General features: G+C 32.5%; 1 protein-coding gene across 5 annotated transcripts in view; it reads right to left on the bottom strand.

Annotated features, from left to right (window-relative positions):
• The window catches only part of LOC111030824, a 59129-nt gene that overhangs the window by 35784 nt on the left and 5742 nt on the right, over positions 1-17603 (bottom strand). The window lies entirely within an intron of this gene.

Genomic DNA, 17603 nt, shown 5'->3' with positions numbered 1-17603 from the left:
ACAATATGAGGGTATGTCGTCGTCGTCGTCGTCGTCGCCGTCGTCATAATATTATAATCTCCGTTTAAATACTATATATATATATATATGTTTATGTACCTATTCATACAAACGCGGTGTTAAAATCGCAGACACCTGCAGCAGCAGCACACAATTATTATATTGTTATCACGCGGACCATGTAATTGAAATTAATATTTATACTACATAGGTAGGTACTATGATATATGATATAGCTGGTCGGTATATATAGTCACATCTGTCCCCCTGCGACCTATCTATGAGTATAATATGTGTACACATATGCACAACTGCGCCTCGCGATAAATCGCCGTCCCGGTCGTGTGCAAGTATACGTAAAACGGTATCGCGTCGGTATACGAATATATTATTATTATAATTTATAACACGCCAAATATATTCCACAGCGTTTTTATGTAAAAATATTCTTATGAGCGCGTACATCGGTATACCGCAACCGCTGTCAAGTCCCCATCAAGCCGCGGTTAAACGGGCGCTAACGACGTCGTTATGTTATAATGTAATATTATACCCACATCGTACCTACACGCTTCTTTTCGACGACGAATAATTACTATAAATCGCGCGGACACAATAAATATATAATATATGTATCCCAATACCACCTACCCCCATTATATTATTACATTATACTGCCAAACAGCTTTACCCGTCAACCTCTAATTTTGGGGCAATGAATTTTTACTCTGAGGGTAGGTGTACCTACTGAAAATAAAATGCCAGTGCACAATTAATGATTAATATCATGTTATGCGTCCATCACGGTTCAGCAGACAATATATTATAATATGATCGTCAAATATTTTTTTTTCTTTTATTGATTTCCTTTTTATGACTTTGGGGACAATAGCCATGCATTAGCCATTTTGTATTTACATATTATTTTAATGAAACGTTGGATTTGTTACAGTTAAGGAAAGTAGATGATACTTGATAACTAAAAGTAAGAAAAAACCTACCTATGTGGAAAGATTTTCATTCGATTTAAATGGGTAGGTATTGTATCTTTAAATCGCATTGTATAAATCGTTTGATTAAATTGTTTTGATGTGCAGGGTTTGGTCGTAGGCCCCGGGGGATGAGTAGTTGCGGTTTTCAGAAATTCCGAGGTTGAGCCGGTCCTGGTGGGACATTCAGTTAGGAATTAGGATGATGTGTATTGAGTTTTATTGTTTGCCCGATACCACAGGCCTCGCACGAGGGTGTCTCTCGTCTTTCACCCCTAAAGTCATTAAGTATCCCCAGATTGTCAAATATTATAATTTTATATTAGCCGTTTATAATGTAATTATAATACCTTCTATCTCTTCGCCTTGTTTTCTTTGATAGAAATAATTCGTTAGTCATTGCATTGTCTATTTATGCACGCGTTTGTCAGCCAAAGACCTCGGGTATGTTTCTAATTACGAAGTACACACATATATATATATTATAATAACATAATGTATAGCGTAGGTATACCACGACTGTTCTGCACCACACACAAGCGCACACACGCTCATCAAACACACACACACAGACACACACACACACACACACACACACACACACACACACACACACACAGTCTCTCGCTCTCATATAGGTACCGCGGAGAAATACGTTTCCGCGGAACTCGCCGTCTCGAACACGCACTCTGCGGTTGCTGCCACGACCATTATACGCACGGTATAGCTGGTACAAACCTATATATATATAATATATATATATCATACACCTGACCTACCTACCGATATATCTGTATTATACACGCGTACTATAAATCGCGTACTTGGACGCGTATATATGTATAGGTGCACGTGTATCGTGTGGGTATATACGGTTGTTTGTGATGCGCTCTCGTGCAGTGTTCCGGAGGGATTCGCGTTACCCGTCTACGCTGGCGGGCGACGGGTGTTTAAAATTCTCTTTGGCCCCGCGCCCGCGATATTATTCGGTATATACGAACACACACACACACACCCGCGTGGCACACAAGCGGTATCGATCGACCGCTCTTTTCCTGCGAGTAATTAATTAACGACCGAACGGAAGAGGGTATATAATATATATGTATACATGTAACGTACGCACCGCCTCGGAAAGTTTTCGTCTCTCCGCCTCCTCGTCCTCTACCGCCGCCGCTCTATTTCGCCCTCTCGCCCTCTCGCCGTGTATTTATATGTATACTAATATATACTAATCGGTACACTACGCGGTTGTTGTTGTATTTAACCGCAGCCACCGCCGCCACAGCCGCCGCCGCTGTTTGTTATTCGTCATTGTCATCGTCGCGTACTTACATAGAGTAGTATACGCCACTCGTCGTCTTTTGTAGTTTTGTACATAATTATAGTACGGACCTTAAGCACCGCAATAGCACACTCGTGTAAAATAATATGTCTATAGGTATACCGCCGAATGCCGATCGATGAACACTATAGGTAGTTACCTATACGCGATAATTGGCGATATTATTTTATAATATATAGGTACCTAATATAGCCAGTAATTGATCGCTATGCTTAGTTTTTGGCGGAGAAGATTCGAGAAAAAAATACCGGAGAATTATTAGTCGCTTCTGTCAGATTTTTTTCGTCGCAATCAGTTAAACCCGTCGTCGCGCGGCCGTAATTCGTTAGGTATATATACCTACAAAACGGTTTAGGTTCACCGTTCGCAGTTGTAGTCGTCGTTGTCGTCGTAGTTTTATAAGGAATAATAACGATTTATTCGACGGCCGCGGTGGCTTTCGCGCGTGGGTTTAACGACCCGCAGAGCCGCCTTCTGTCATACCTACGGCTAATGACGATATTGTCGACGGTATAGTTATAATATGTATGATTGGTACAACGCGACGGGAGTGTAATGGACCGCGCAGCGACAGAGTTATTTGGATGGCACCACTACTACCCATGCATAATATGTATGTATATATGTATTATATACCTATAATATATAATAATATAACCACGGCGACATAGGTACTCCTCGTTAGGCGCGAGCAGGTGTTTACATGGTATCTGCGAATTCAAGGAACCTCGGATTATACGGCATAGAATCTTTTTTCTTTCGACTCGTTATAGTTGCTTTGGCCGAGCAAAAAACAAATTGCGATCCATTATACACGAAACAACCTGCTGGGTTTCTTTATAATATAACATAATGTAATCTGCTATGTATGACGACGGAGATAAAAATCAATATAAACGGGTTCACTTCCGCAGACTGATTGAAACTGTTTCCCGGAATGTTGCATATCCATCCATCATCATAATAATATATCTGCAGCACTAGACATGAGTCCCCTAAGAGATGAACGTTTTTCAATCTGCGTCACATGCGTAGTAGAGAGAACTCATTTAGGGGAGAAATTATAAAATAATTAAAAACGCCTACATAACGGCGGAATCGAATCAACTTTATAACACGAGAAACACTTGATACATCAAGAGATTATAATTTCAATATTTTAATACTCTCGCGACTCGTGGTGAGCAAAGCGTGAATCAAAATCGGAATTATGTGCTCCCTGATGATAAAACCGTTAACGACTTTTCTGCACACATATGTAAATTTAATATACAATCGGAATGGGGAAAAAATAATGTCGGGTTAAAATATGCATATTTCATATATCTGACGACTGACGAACTATACATATATTAAACAATACCATAACAGGACGATCGATAATAATATTATATAGGTATGACAAAAATGTAGGTATAGGTATACGTGTATAATATAATAATATTATATTATAACCTACGCCATTTATTCATAAATATTTGATGAGTTTCTAATTGAATTGGTTTTAAGCGTTTGCGGTCCCTCCTAAATGCTGAAATTGAACGAAATAATATTATTATGATAATAACATAATATTCGGATTTCGGAATACTGCAACAAGCTCGGCGCGGGCGAGAGTCATCAATCGAAATCACACAATATATATTATGTACTAAGACGGGATAATATAATAACATTATAGGTACGGTCGACGACGTTCTGAATGCCGTGACAGCCCGAGCTTAGTCGTTTTCGAGGGATAATAATATATTGGATTACAATCGGAAGATTCTCGAAAGTCTGTCTCTCGGAAGTCGGTCAACTGCTGCTGCAGCACATGACGAACATAATAATATATATACTGCGTTGAAGTCGTCAAGCCGTTTTCTCGGGGGCGTACAAGATAATGTAAACGCCAACGGCTATGGTTGGGGTGAAGGAGGAGAATCAATTATAAATTACCGCGAGGAGAGACGTTTTCGCCTTCGACGTCCGCGTAGACCACGGCGGCGTATATTATAATTCCGGCGACGCGATTAAATAACGACGCCCCGGGCGTTATCGATAACGGGGAAACGCGGAATAATATAATAATATTATTACACGCGCGATGCGTATATAACCCATATAATTTATATATATATACATATATACGTACATACAAATAGGTATTCTCGTAGGTTGTCGGAGAGGAAATTAACGACGCCGACGACTGCTGTTGCTCTGCTGCGGAGATCCCACCCCTCCACAATATGTTCCCTACCATCAAACCCAACCATTAGAGAGCCAACCCTCGGCGATACCCTGTAACCGCGTTCGAAAATCGCCAAAGGCTGCGAATAGGCGTCGGATATTATGATTTCTTCGACTACCATATTATGTGTGTGTGTGTGTGTTTGTTAGCGTGCATATTATTATTATTATTATTATTATTATTATTATGCATATCCTCGTGGAAACGCGTTTCCTCGACCGACCGGATATTTTATTTTATTTTTCTCGAGTTGTTCGCCAATTGGTTTATCGGCGTTTCTTTCGTTAACATTCACGACTATATATTATTATATATACTTATACGCTATATTATAATATATCCCAAATCGTGTTCGCGTGAAATATCAAAGCGGTTATATTATTTTCGAAGAAAAAAAATGTAAGCATTCGCCTTCTCGCACATATAAACGACAAAATAACATTATCGCAGCCAACTATATTGTACGTTTAATGTGATACGCCATGCCTTTAAGCTTTTTTTTTTCCCTAAAACATAAAATGATTTTCTATCACGACGTTTATCGCATACGACTTTTGAGCCTCAAAAGCGATTCGTGTTCCGAAAACCAATATAACCGCATGATGGGACGTACTGCTATTTACAAAAAATATATATTGGATATGCGCCTGAATGTCAAAGGTCAAACGAAAATCGTATAGGAATATTTGATTATATTAAACAAAAATTGAGAATTCAAAAAACGTTATTCTTTTTTGTGGTTTTATATTTTTTTCATCATTATGAATTTATTATTTACTTTAACACAAACTTTATATAAATAATATTAAATAACTATATTTTTTAAACATTTCGCCATACACATACTAAAATTAATAATTAATGTTATACGACTATACTACATTACGTCTATTAAATCATTGAAAGTATTATGCTTGTTCTAGTAGATTGTAACTTTAAAAAAAAAATCAATAGTTAATACTGTACCAGAATACTTTATCAATGAATTTATGAACTCGTTGAAAACCATAAGAATTTGTTTAAAAGAAAAGAAAAACTATTTAAATATTTTGTAATTTAATTCAAATTAAACATATTATATTTAAATATTCCATCACGCTGTTTTCTTTCTAGTGAATTTTACAAATGTTTGGTTTTTACAACTACCAAAACAGAGCACAATTCAATAATTTTCTTAAAAATTCCACAACCGCTAAGAACACTTTATAGCTCAAATGGTCAAGAACTCAGGAATCAATCTTGGTTTTCTATAAAAATATAATCTTTTCAAGAACATTCAATTCACTCTATCTAATTTCGTAGGCAAATTAGCACTGATTGCCGACGATTCAAACTCTGCGATGGGTATACCTACTAATACAAAACTTAATATTTGACATCCACACCATTATAAAAAAAATTGTCAACTTAAGGCAATTTATAAAAGTAAAACTTATATATTATTTATCTATTTTGTGAGCCTTTGTAATTTTCTTACTAACCTTATGCAGATCACAGATCCTGAAATGTGTCAGAATTAAGAAATAAATGTAGATAAATATTTTACAATAAATATCGTTAACTAGATGAATAGCAAAACAAATTAATACATTTCAGTGGGTACTTATTTTGAAAAGTACAATGACAATAATAAAGTCCCCTATTATAATTACTTAGTAAAATATGTACATTCAATTTAAATTTAAAATTCAGTGTACCCTAATATCGAAAAATCCTTACGAATATTTAGGTCTACTCTATAGTATCGAATTGTTCTGCCGAAAAAAATATTTTCTTATTTTAAACAAATCTTGTATCATTTGCTTTCTTCGATGCTAAAAGACTGATTAAATGTATTAGCAATAATGATATCCAATCAAAACATTAATGAATTTGATAAAAAAAATAATAATAAAGACGTAATTTATTGTCTTATATAACTTATAATTACAACTTAAGGTTTTTGTTAAATAAATTATTCAGCTAATGTACATAGTTACCGGACTTAAGATCAATAAAAAAAAAAAAATTAAATGAACTAATTGTATCCTAAATTCGTTTTATTAAGTACATAATATACGTATCATAATATAAATAATTGATTAATGATATAGGTAGCTTAAATAAATTATACATTATATTAATAGATGCATAATAATTAAAACTATTTGAATAAAATATAAATGCACTCTAAAGCTTAATGTTTTTAACTTTTTTATACACTTTATACTTCCAGTCCCCCCTCCCGATTTATAGCAAAACAAAATAATGTAAAAAATATAAAATGCTATAAATTCAATAATGATAAAATATCATGTCAAAGCGATGTGAAGGTAATAATATGAAATACATATGCACCTATAGGTTTATATTATCCGTACAGGTTCAGCCTATAAATATGACATGGAACATGTAGTAAAATTAATAATTTACGACTGACGATTTGTCAATCGAGAAAATTAAAATAGCCGAGTGTACTACCATATCACAGGACTTGATTGCCCTTCAAATTCAGCGTAGGTACTTTTAATAATATTCGTACACGTATAACAGTTTCCGTCGCTTTCAACGCCACTCAAACTCGTCTATTAATTTGCTGTACATAATATTATAATGTACGCCACTTGCGCCAGAAACACTAAATAAATATATGTTTCCGTCTTCTCGCGGAAAACATCACCGTTCAACGACGTGGTGGGTGTATACATATGTATCTATATATACACAATATAAATAGTTATACGGAAACGACGATCATCTGTACGTGTATATAATAAATATATATATAGGTACATATATACGTATTCACAACACACAAAGCTTACAACGGCGCGCTCGTTATTAATTATACGCTCTTGTGCGACAGTCAAAGCCGTTGCCAATAAACGGCATCTATATTATAATATAGAATAACACATATATACGCGTCACTCGTTGAATCAAAACCCTTTGCGCATTAGCGTTACATATAAATTGCACAATATATTATATGATACACATTGCAAGGATTACTACAACGTCTAATGATATCGCGTTATCGTTATGATATTATACATATATTGCGTCTGTATGTATAGTAATCGGGGCTAAAAGTCGCGGGGAGCCGATTCGACGCAAGATAATAATATTATGTATAGGCGTTTGCTAACATATACACGAAATATCCTCTGCACTAATACGATTTGTCCACGTCGGCCGGATCTCCCACCGAAACGGCGAGATCGCAGCGATCGGCCCGAAAATCCCTGCATAGTTAATCCCTCGCTTGTCTTTCCAGCGACATTATCGGGGCCCTATATATATCCGAACGAACACGGACGACGTCCCGACATATATTTCCCAAAACCGTATATTATAGTCGGTTGGTTCGCAAAACATTCAGCAAAACTCCCATTTTTCTTCAATAAGACAATGTTATTCAAAATCTGATTTTAAAATATCACTAAATTTTATACTTCCAAACTCATGAAATTGATAATACAATATGCCTACTACAGCAGGCTAAGTGTCCCGTGTAGAAACGAGTTAAGCTCAAATGAGAACCCCCTTTTCTACAGTAAATTATTTGGTGGATAATATGTTGCAACATCATGTACGAAAAGGTGAAGTATCGAAATCAAAATTTGAACTAGTAGTTTTTGAGTTTTTAAAGTATTTAACTTTGAGTACTAAGGTCTAAGGATAGGTCCATAATAATGTGTTTGGGAAATATGGAGGCCATGGTAATAAATATTAGATCTAATATTAGGTACATATATTTTAAATTTTTGTAAATCCATTTTTAGAGACTATTGCTCTTAGCACAAATATTTTAATAATTGAAAGACATTCAAATTTAAAAAAAAAACAACAGAATGTACATAAAAATGTTAAATTAACAAAATAATTTACAGAGTGAAAATAGAGAGAATTAAAAAATATGAAATTTAAGTATATTATTTAAAAATTCCAAAAATCAAAATTTGAATGAATTAAAGAAAAAAACGGGCGTGAGCATGCCTGGTGAATCACTCTGTATATTTGAAACAAACTGTATTTCAGTGCACAATGTTCGTGATGTAGTAGATTTCTCGATTATTCCAGACTTTAGGGACACCAAAAGCGTATAAATTACACAAATACAATAATATACCAGCAGCATGCTATAAGTGTTTTAAGATAAGATGAACGGGATAAAGAGACTGGGCGGTGTTTGGATTACACTTTTCGCTAGTCTTGGCGAAAGAGCCATATGCAGTCGTGTATTGAATTTTAAACCGATTGTCGCTTTATAAAACTTTGATTTCGCCTGCAAGGTTGTATTACTACACCTTTAAAAAAAACTAATACTATTAAGAGTAAGGAACTTGTAATTTATTGTGATATGTTAATGTATTTAAAGTGACAATATTATAATAGATACTTTTTAATACGAAAAACCAATGTAGAACCTATAATTGTATAAAACAATCATAACTCATGACAAAATATATTTATTATTGGTAATAACAGTAAAAAAATCATTATGATGTAATATATTATCTACCTATAATTACTTCATTGAGAACACTGATTATTTGAAAAAAATTACCTACCTATATTATAGAGTACCACCCACATGTATATAAGCATATAACGTTTCAATCGATAAGTAGTTTAGCCATCGAAACTCTCGGTCTCAAATACTACTTTTACTGTCCCAAAATGTGTTTTCTACCGAAGCAAAAAAAAAACACATCATTGTAAAACCAATAAGGTCCTTGCGACGAAGGTAAGTTTTTATGCATTCTGTAAACTACATATTTTTGAGAAGAAAAAGGAAAAGCGACGTGTGTATAATATTATACATACTACGCATATTATACTAAAACATAGATAGTATATATTATGCTCGCATATATACATACTCACATATACATATTATATATTGTGTATAGTGCCATTAAGTACACCCGGCGGCAGCAGCAGTTTGCAAGATAACTCACGTAATGTAATGAAATTTTCTTAGAGCAGTTTTATTTTTTTATAGTAAGGGTAGTCTTTACGTGTGAAAATTAATTTCACCGTATACACAATGCTGCGGATTAAACACATAAAGTATACACGCCCGGTGCAGTCATAACGACTGTATAGTATATATACCTATATACCTGGTACCTACATAATATATAAGCATAAGAGTGTATAATATTACGACCTAAGTCATTATGTTATGTATTATAGAGTAGGTGATTTCGAAATCAAGTGTATTCGGGATAATATTCGATTTTGTTCGCGAAAAACCGTGCCGAAAAGTAGTTAGACGTTCGTATATTATATTATATACGCTGCACTCCATGTATATTGTGTGTATATTTATATACATATACAATACGTCGTAATATTATGTCGTCGTATAATAAATCCACGGTCCAATGGTTCAAGTATAAAGGCGACGAATTTATAGGGTGATTCGACGTAGTTAAACTTTTCCCCCATGCAACTCTCGTCAGCCAGCTCCATTTTTAATACAATAATATGTTTTTAAATTCATAAATGTAGTCATATATCTCTTAGATTTTTATCACGACAAAATAAAATTTAAAAAAGTTCATAATCTGTTGGATAATTACTGCAGTGTTCTAAGACTTTAAAAGTAAATGATTACCTACGTAAATTAAAATTGATAATAATTTCTCGATTTCACGTATTTATTTAATTTTCCTGATTTTTTTTTAGCAATTATGAAGCTGGTATTATTCAGAATATACTATAAACAAATTTCTTTAACGTTGTACCAAGACCGAGTCTATAGTTAAAATTCACATAGAAAATATAAACGAATTTAATTTACCCATAGTTTGTTCTGATTACGTTTGTTGCGTGCACAGCGATGCTAGTGCAGAAGCAGAATACAGACAATCGTGAAATAGATTTACTTTACTTGAAGTTGAAAAAATTTAATTTAATTTTAATTGAATATACTCTTTATTAATTGCTCACACAAAAATATTCCAAGTACTTTTAAATGAACTGGAATGAAGGTGCTTTCACAAACCCTGTAAATTGCACGTCTCAGTAAATGGTCCCAGTTTTAGTTGCTTTTTATATCATCGATCCAATGCGACTATAACGACGTGGGATGTCTGCTGTAATTACTTTTAATAACTTATATTGTATTTATATAATATTCTGCACCACTTCCTGGAATTTTTATCATTTTATTGCTAATTGACACGTGCTGGCTGACATTTTATTTTAGTCTTGAGACATTTATTTTTTATAATTATCTTCCTACAATATTATTCCCACGTATTATTTGACAATATTTTGTTATTTTCTTTTAATACATTATATTTTTTTATATATTTTTAGAAAATTCATAATTACGTAATGTGCATTACTTACCATATATGTATTATATAATATATATACTGATATGTATATTATTGAAACTATTGTTAGTATGTTGTATGACGTTAAAAAGAGTCTGTTAGACGTTAATGAATTACATTTTAATTGCCTCAAGTCCTAAATTACTATAGGTACGTCCATAAACATTAAAATATTTCTTAATTCTATGCGTATCTAATATGTATAAGTACATATTTATTTTTATTCTTGCACGAATATAATACCTATAGGTGCATTTCAATCATTCAAACATCATCAATCATTTATTGTTATCCAATATAATTAATCAAAAAAATCATATCAGCGTTCTAATTGGCCACTTTTCTTATATAAAAAAACCCATCAGAATGTCACGCCCATTATACTGTCATTTATTTTATTTTTTTATAAATAAAATCACTTAGATATAAAGTAGATCCAAGCAATTAAATTAGCAGCTATACCTCACTCAACTTTTAATTTATTCCACATTTAATTATTTCATATAATAGAGACTAGAGAGTACCTTCTAATATAAAGAATAAAAATCTTCTTCTTTTTTACTCGTTTTCATCACTTTGTCAGTCACATCTTATAAATAATATATACCCACTATATGTTTAAGAGATAATTAAAACACGATCATTTTTTTTTTAAACTTACATAAGAAATGTTTTTTAAATTTTTTATATGTTTATTATATATTATGTTTATTATGTACAAATAATGAAACCTAAAAAACTCATTATTATTAAGTTTTGATTTTTACTTATAAGTTATAACATATGTACTTCCTTCGATATAATATAATATTTTAAATTATATTTTTTGGTAAACATTTTAATGATATAGATTTAATTTACTCAAATCAATTATTTATTCTTGCTATAATTTGATATTTTAGATTTGTATATTCTTAAAATGTTCCTCCAACAATGTTAAAAATTCAAACTATTGACTATAAGAAGAGAATTAATCATAATGAAAATCATTTTTTTTTTCCTTTCAATTTGATTTTTTATACTTCTTATTCAAACTTAGTTGTAAAAAGTATTTGTTGAAGTGTTAAATTATATGTAAATGAATTTATAATATTTATACAAAATTAATATTAAACGTATTTTCCTGTATCAAAGTAAACTCATATATGAATAAATAATTAATTTTAATTTGTGAAATTGGAAAATATTTTTAATCAAAAAAAATTTTACATTTAAACTAGTCTATATATTTTATTATGTAAAAATATTTATTATAAGAATTAAGGTGATAAAAGTTGGTAAAATAAAATTTTCAGAATGAACTATCACTAATTTAACTTAGGAATTAAGATACAATTAATATGCTATAAGGTGGACATGGATTACTGTGAAAGTCAGTGACGTGGCTTCGTAGTTTGTACAACTTTATATTATAGTCACATAATTTTAGACATCAAAGTACAAGGTAGCACGTTATACATCTATGAGAATTGAATGAAGAATAAATTATTTTAATTATTAAAATGTAGGTCAACTCACATATTCATATTTTCAAATCATTTAACATTTTCCCTTAACAATTTGAACGAGCCATATGTATCATGAATGTATTATAATATATAAGAGTATGACTAAAATTTGTAAGTCATAATGACTAGGGATTAGAACTATTCAACTATGATTTGTTACGGTGAATTTTCAGGTACACTTGTTTTTATACTAAAAAACAGATAATAGACAATTATTCGCATTAGCGATGGATCAATCCTAATTTTATTCTAACTTAACCTCTACCTTTTTGAATTATTCGGATATAGACTTATTACTTACTTATTACTGTATAACTTTATTATTTATCATTATGTTTATAAATTATTACAGTTTTTTGTCACATTATATTTCTAAAATACAATTTATTTTTAATTAAAAACTACAACAAATATTTTTAAAAATTCAAACTTCAAATAGTTATAATTTAAACTCATTTTTTTATATTCTCAATTTGTATAAGAAGTATAGGTACTTATTGAATTGCTGAAAAAAAGAAATAGGTTCGTAGGTATAATAAAAATACGTTTACAGTTTATTATTCAGAAGTCATGTCAGTAGACTGTCTTATTTTTCCAAATTATAAATAACAATAGTCAATAAGACAAACAACTATGAAAATTCAAGAACGATTTTTAAAGTATTAAATTGTATGCTAGTTTGATCTCAATCGAATTGCTAACAGTTGTGTATATGCTAATACAAGCAAATAATTTATCCAGGCCAGGATAGTTTTCGAACAATTTTAGTATTATTTATTTTAGATTTAGAAAATGTGCGAACGCTGTTTTATAGCATTATCGTCATCGTGGCGTTACGCAGCATCCAAGTTATACATTTATAGACATTATTTACATGTATATCGTATTTCCGTATGATTTTTTTTATTATTTTTGATCACTCGCCAAACATCAAACGAGTATGTATTCCAATTTCCCGCGCTCCATTTTTTCAGTAAAATACAATTTATATTTTACTCTTTAATTTATAATCGCACTTTTTATTTAAGTATAAGAAAAGTCTCACGAACGACGGAGTTTCGCGTAAATTCTATTGTCACATCTCGAAGACGTTCTATTTCTCATTCATTATAATTATTATTATAAAAAATATTTCCCAACATTCTAGCTATGATCTCGATCATTTACATCAAATATCTACCGTTATACTAACTCATCATAATATATAATTCGTCTTTGTTAGATTGTTAACGAGAATATCTTGAGCGAATAGTTGCGAATAGTTGTATAAACGTTTTAAGATAGTATATAGTAATATAATATTGCATTACTATTAAATGCGGTCAAACCACAATACCATCTATTATAGAAAACTTTTTGCGATTTTCTACTATCAGGATCAAACTTGTATATTATACCGATTTTAACTGCAACCGCACTGGGGTTTTTTTGTCCCCAACAGTTATATAACTCGTGCATACTGAAAAACTCAAACCATGGAGTTACGCCACAATGGAGTTTGCCAGTTTCTTTTCTCTTTATATATATTTCATCTGAAGTCACCCGTTGTCTGTATCTACATCCATTTATCTATCTATTGTTCGAAATAATATACCCTCTCGTGGAATGTGCATACGAATTAATTGTTGTTTGCCCATTAGTAGCTACATATATATATATATATATATATATATATGGCCCAATAATATAACATACTCATCGTATATGATATAGCAACAGCAGGTGGTGTCCGCCGTTCTTACCACTGACTCGTTACCGCCGCCACCACCGTATTATTACCTTTCGTGGGAGAATCTACCGCCGCCTCACCGTCCGGTTTCTACTCGATTTTGACGTTAAGTTCACTCGACCGAAAATCCTGCCAGGCTTGCCTCTAAACACGTAGTCTACACACCGGAAAAACGTATATATCGAAACAAACGTCGTCCACGTAATACCACTGCAGTACCTATTACATATGCAGTATATTATATGAAAACGACGGCTTATCGCGTGTTCCGAAGAAAAGCCACGTCGTAATGGTCACGATAAAGTATTTAACTTTAAGATGACGCGCGTTTGCATTTTTATGTTATATACACGCCACACGACGAACTTGCAAAGTTGTAACGTTATACTACGTGGCCTTTTTGGTATCGATGCGGCGGTGGTACAAAAGCATTCGTATAATAAAATATATATACTGTTATACTCGTAAAATAAAACAAAGTTGTACAACTATATATAATATGCATAGTAAGTACAACGAGATTGATTTGAAATGGAAGTTCAAAGCGTTAGGGGATATTTTAAATTTAAATAATTTTTTTTTTTAATCAAGTAATCTCCCTTCTTTTCCTCCACTAATTCCTGTGCCTATAATCTCATATATTATAGTCGCCTTTGTCACCCCATAATATACGGTTTCGTGCATATATCCGCATTATATAATGTATAAAGACTTGCGGCTTCAGACGTGTACACTGTACAGGAATCACGGGCTGATAAATCCTACAGTGGCGAAAACCCCTCTCTTAAATCTCAAAGTTCCTACTAACAGCTTTTAAGTACTGCCGCCATCTAAACTAAGCAGAAAATACTCTGCATGTATGCACACATAAAATAGTTTTCAGTGCGTGCTCTCAAATACTAAAAGAAAATAACTATAATATAGTACTTTATAGTAGGTACCTGCATCAATGTAAGTTGTACGGTGAGTTGTCAATCTTTTCTCTCCGAACGCCATACATTACAGTACGTGTATATACTTAATCATTCATGAATACAAATATAATATTACAAAAAATAAAAATCCTTTGAAACTCTCATTTTTCATATTATAATAATATATACTTTGAATTCAAATCAAAAATAACAAGGCAAATCCAACAATGAGAGTCGATATAAAATATATATATAAAAAAAATAGATCCGAACGGTTGTACACAAATACAATAATAAATCGAGTAGGTATAATATAACCAGAACCTATATACATTATAATACAGCCATATCATTTATAAGTATATGATGTTATACCATAATTGTCATTGTATTGCATTATATTTTTTTAACAAATTCGAATTTTTATAATCTTAATAATAAATGTATACTATTATTGTGAATTACTTGTCAGTCTTGAGTATGCAAAATATAATATTGCTTTTTTCTCTATACCGTTCTTCCCTCCGTCGACATTGCTATTATGTATACTCATCTTACCGCTGTTTTGTCAGTTACTATGCGTGCTGGTGTGCTACTCAAAATAAGCTCGGCTCATTATTATTATCCGCCCTTCCGAAGTTGCCGTATACATGCTCTATATTCTTGCTGTCCACTAGCTATCCCCCCTTCTTAGCCCGTAGTGCCTACACTCTTCTCGCTATACACACACACACATATATATATATATATATATATATATATGTGCATACTCAATTTATATATCTGCATTTTCAATGATTATCCCTCGTTTTCAACACACCCCGTGCATATGCGCGCCTTATTATTATTTAAATAATAATTATTATAATAGAGCAGTCATATACTCGATGACGAGGAGAACCGCCACTACAAGTCGCGTATTCTCGGTATTTTCTCGGCGTATTATTATAAATTTTAATTGCCCTGTTGAAACGAACAAGCACTGCTTCTGCTGCTGCCAACTACTGAATATAGTAATATTACCCCCTCCTATTTACCACCCCATACACTCCAAAAGAGTGGAGGTAGAAACCATAATAGTACCTACTTCTATTATGTGAATTAACATAGAATTTATATAACACGCTGCTTCGTTGTATAGAATCGTTTTTAAGCCATTTTTACTCAGTATTAAAACATATGAACAAGTTATAATAATATGCGTATAGTGCATATACACCTATATACACTATAGAGTGTACAGTATAAATATATATTATATTATACTATGGTTATTGTAATTCGTGTATACATAGGTAGTATAATATGTATACGAGAACTTCTGCTGCAGCGTTTATAATACAATTGAAGTTGATCAATTATTATTAATTAACAAAGCGTTCTTGTATACAATTACGCGCAATTTTTATTTCCCTAATTTAGCAGGTATATTGTTTTTTTTCTTTTGTAGCAGTAGTTTGAAGAAGTAGAACACGTTTGCAAAACGTAAGCCGCACCAAAATGATTGCCGTTACATTTATAAAATAAACATGCCTATATAATATTATATTCGCCGCATTTACCGTCTCGGTTAATCGGTCTTCTTTAACAGTAGCCATTACCGTTTCTTTTATTCTTTTATTTTTTTGCAGTTCGATACCCGTTATACGAACGTCGATGACAAAAATAAACGGTGTTTCAGCAGTGGCGTTATACTTCCATATCGATTGTATATATATTGTGGTTTAAGTGAATTTGATACGGTTGTATATATATAATTGCATCTTATAAAAGTAGTCTGGTATACAATACGTGGTATGGCCGGTATGTATACTACTTCAGTATTATATACGTATACATATATGGGCTATTTATCGGTCGCGTTTAAGTGTGAAAATGATTTCGATATTATTCTTTTCGTATTCCCGTTGTTTTAGTGAGTATATAGACTAAAACGTATACCTATACCAATGAGCACACCTTGTGGTTTTTTTTCTCCATAAATTATTATGGAAACATAATGTTATTGAATTTTGTCATAAATGTGTAACGGTGCGATGTTCAGGAGTATAGGTACTTTAAAATATAGCGACCATAGCAATATTATTATAATGGATAATTTTTGAGCATTATTGCACAGTGTCGTTTTTTCGCAATACGTATGCGATATGTATGCATACGATAATGCATCTATTTAGTGGATGATTATTATACGGTACAGAGAGTAAGGGAGAAAAGAAAAAAAGCCCAAACGGCTGAAAAAAACGGCGTGGCTCGAGCGGCCGGAAACGCCATATAGTGTCAAAACAGCAGAAGTCGAAGAAAAACACCTGTTCAATTTTTTTTTTGTCCAGGTAACATCCCATGTACCGCACCATTAATACGCGTCTTCCCGTCGTCTTGTGTCGTCGTCACGCGTCGATCGTCATCGTTGCGCACCTAGCGCATCCATCAACCACCGCCAAGGACGTGGTTCACACGGCGATTATAATATAGGCGATCGACTTACAATCAGTGTACCGTATCCAATGTTTTTTTTATTATTATCATTATCGTTGTTATTATTCTGTACCC

This window comes from Myzus persicae, unplaced genomic scaffold, assembly GCF_001856785.1.
Source record: "Myzus persicae strain clone G006 unplaced genomic scaffold, MPER_G0061.0, whole genome shotgun sequence".
Classification (NCBI taxonomy): Eukaryota; Metazoa; Arthropoda; class Insecta; order Hemiptera; family Aphididae; genus Myzus; species Myzus persicae.
Note: the sequence above shows the minus strand (reverse complement) of the source record. Positions and strands in the feature narration are given on the sequence as shown.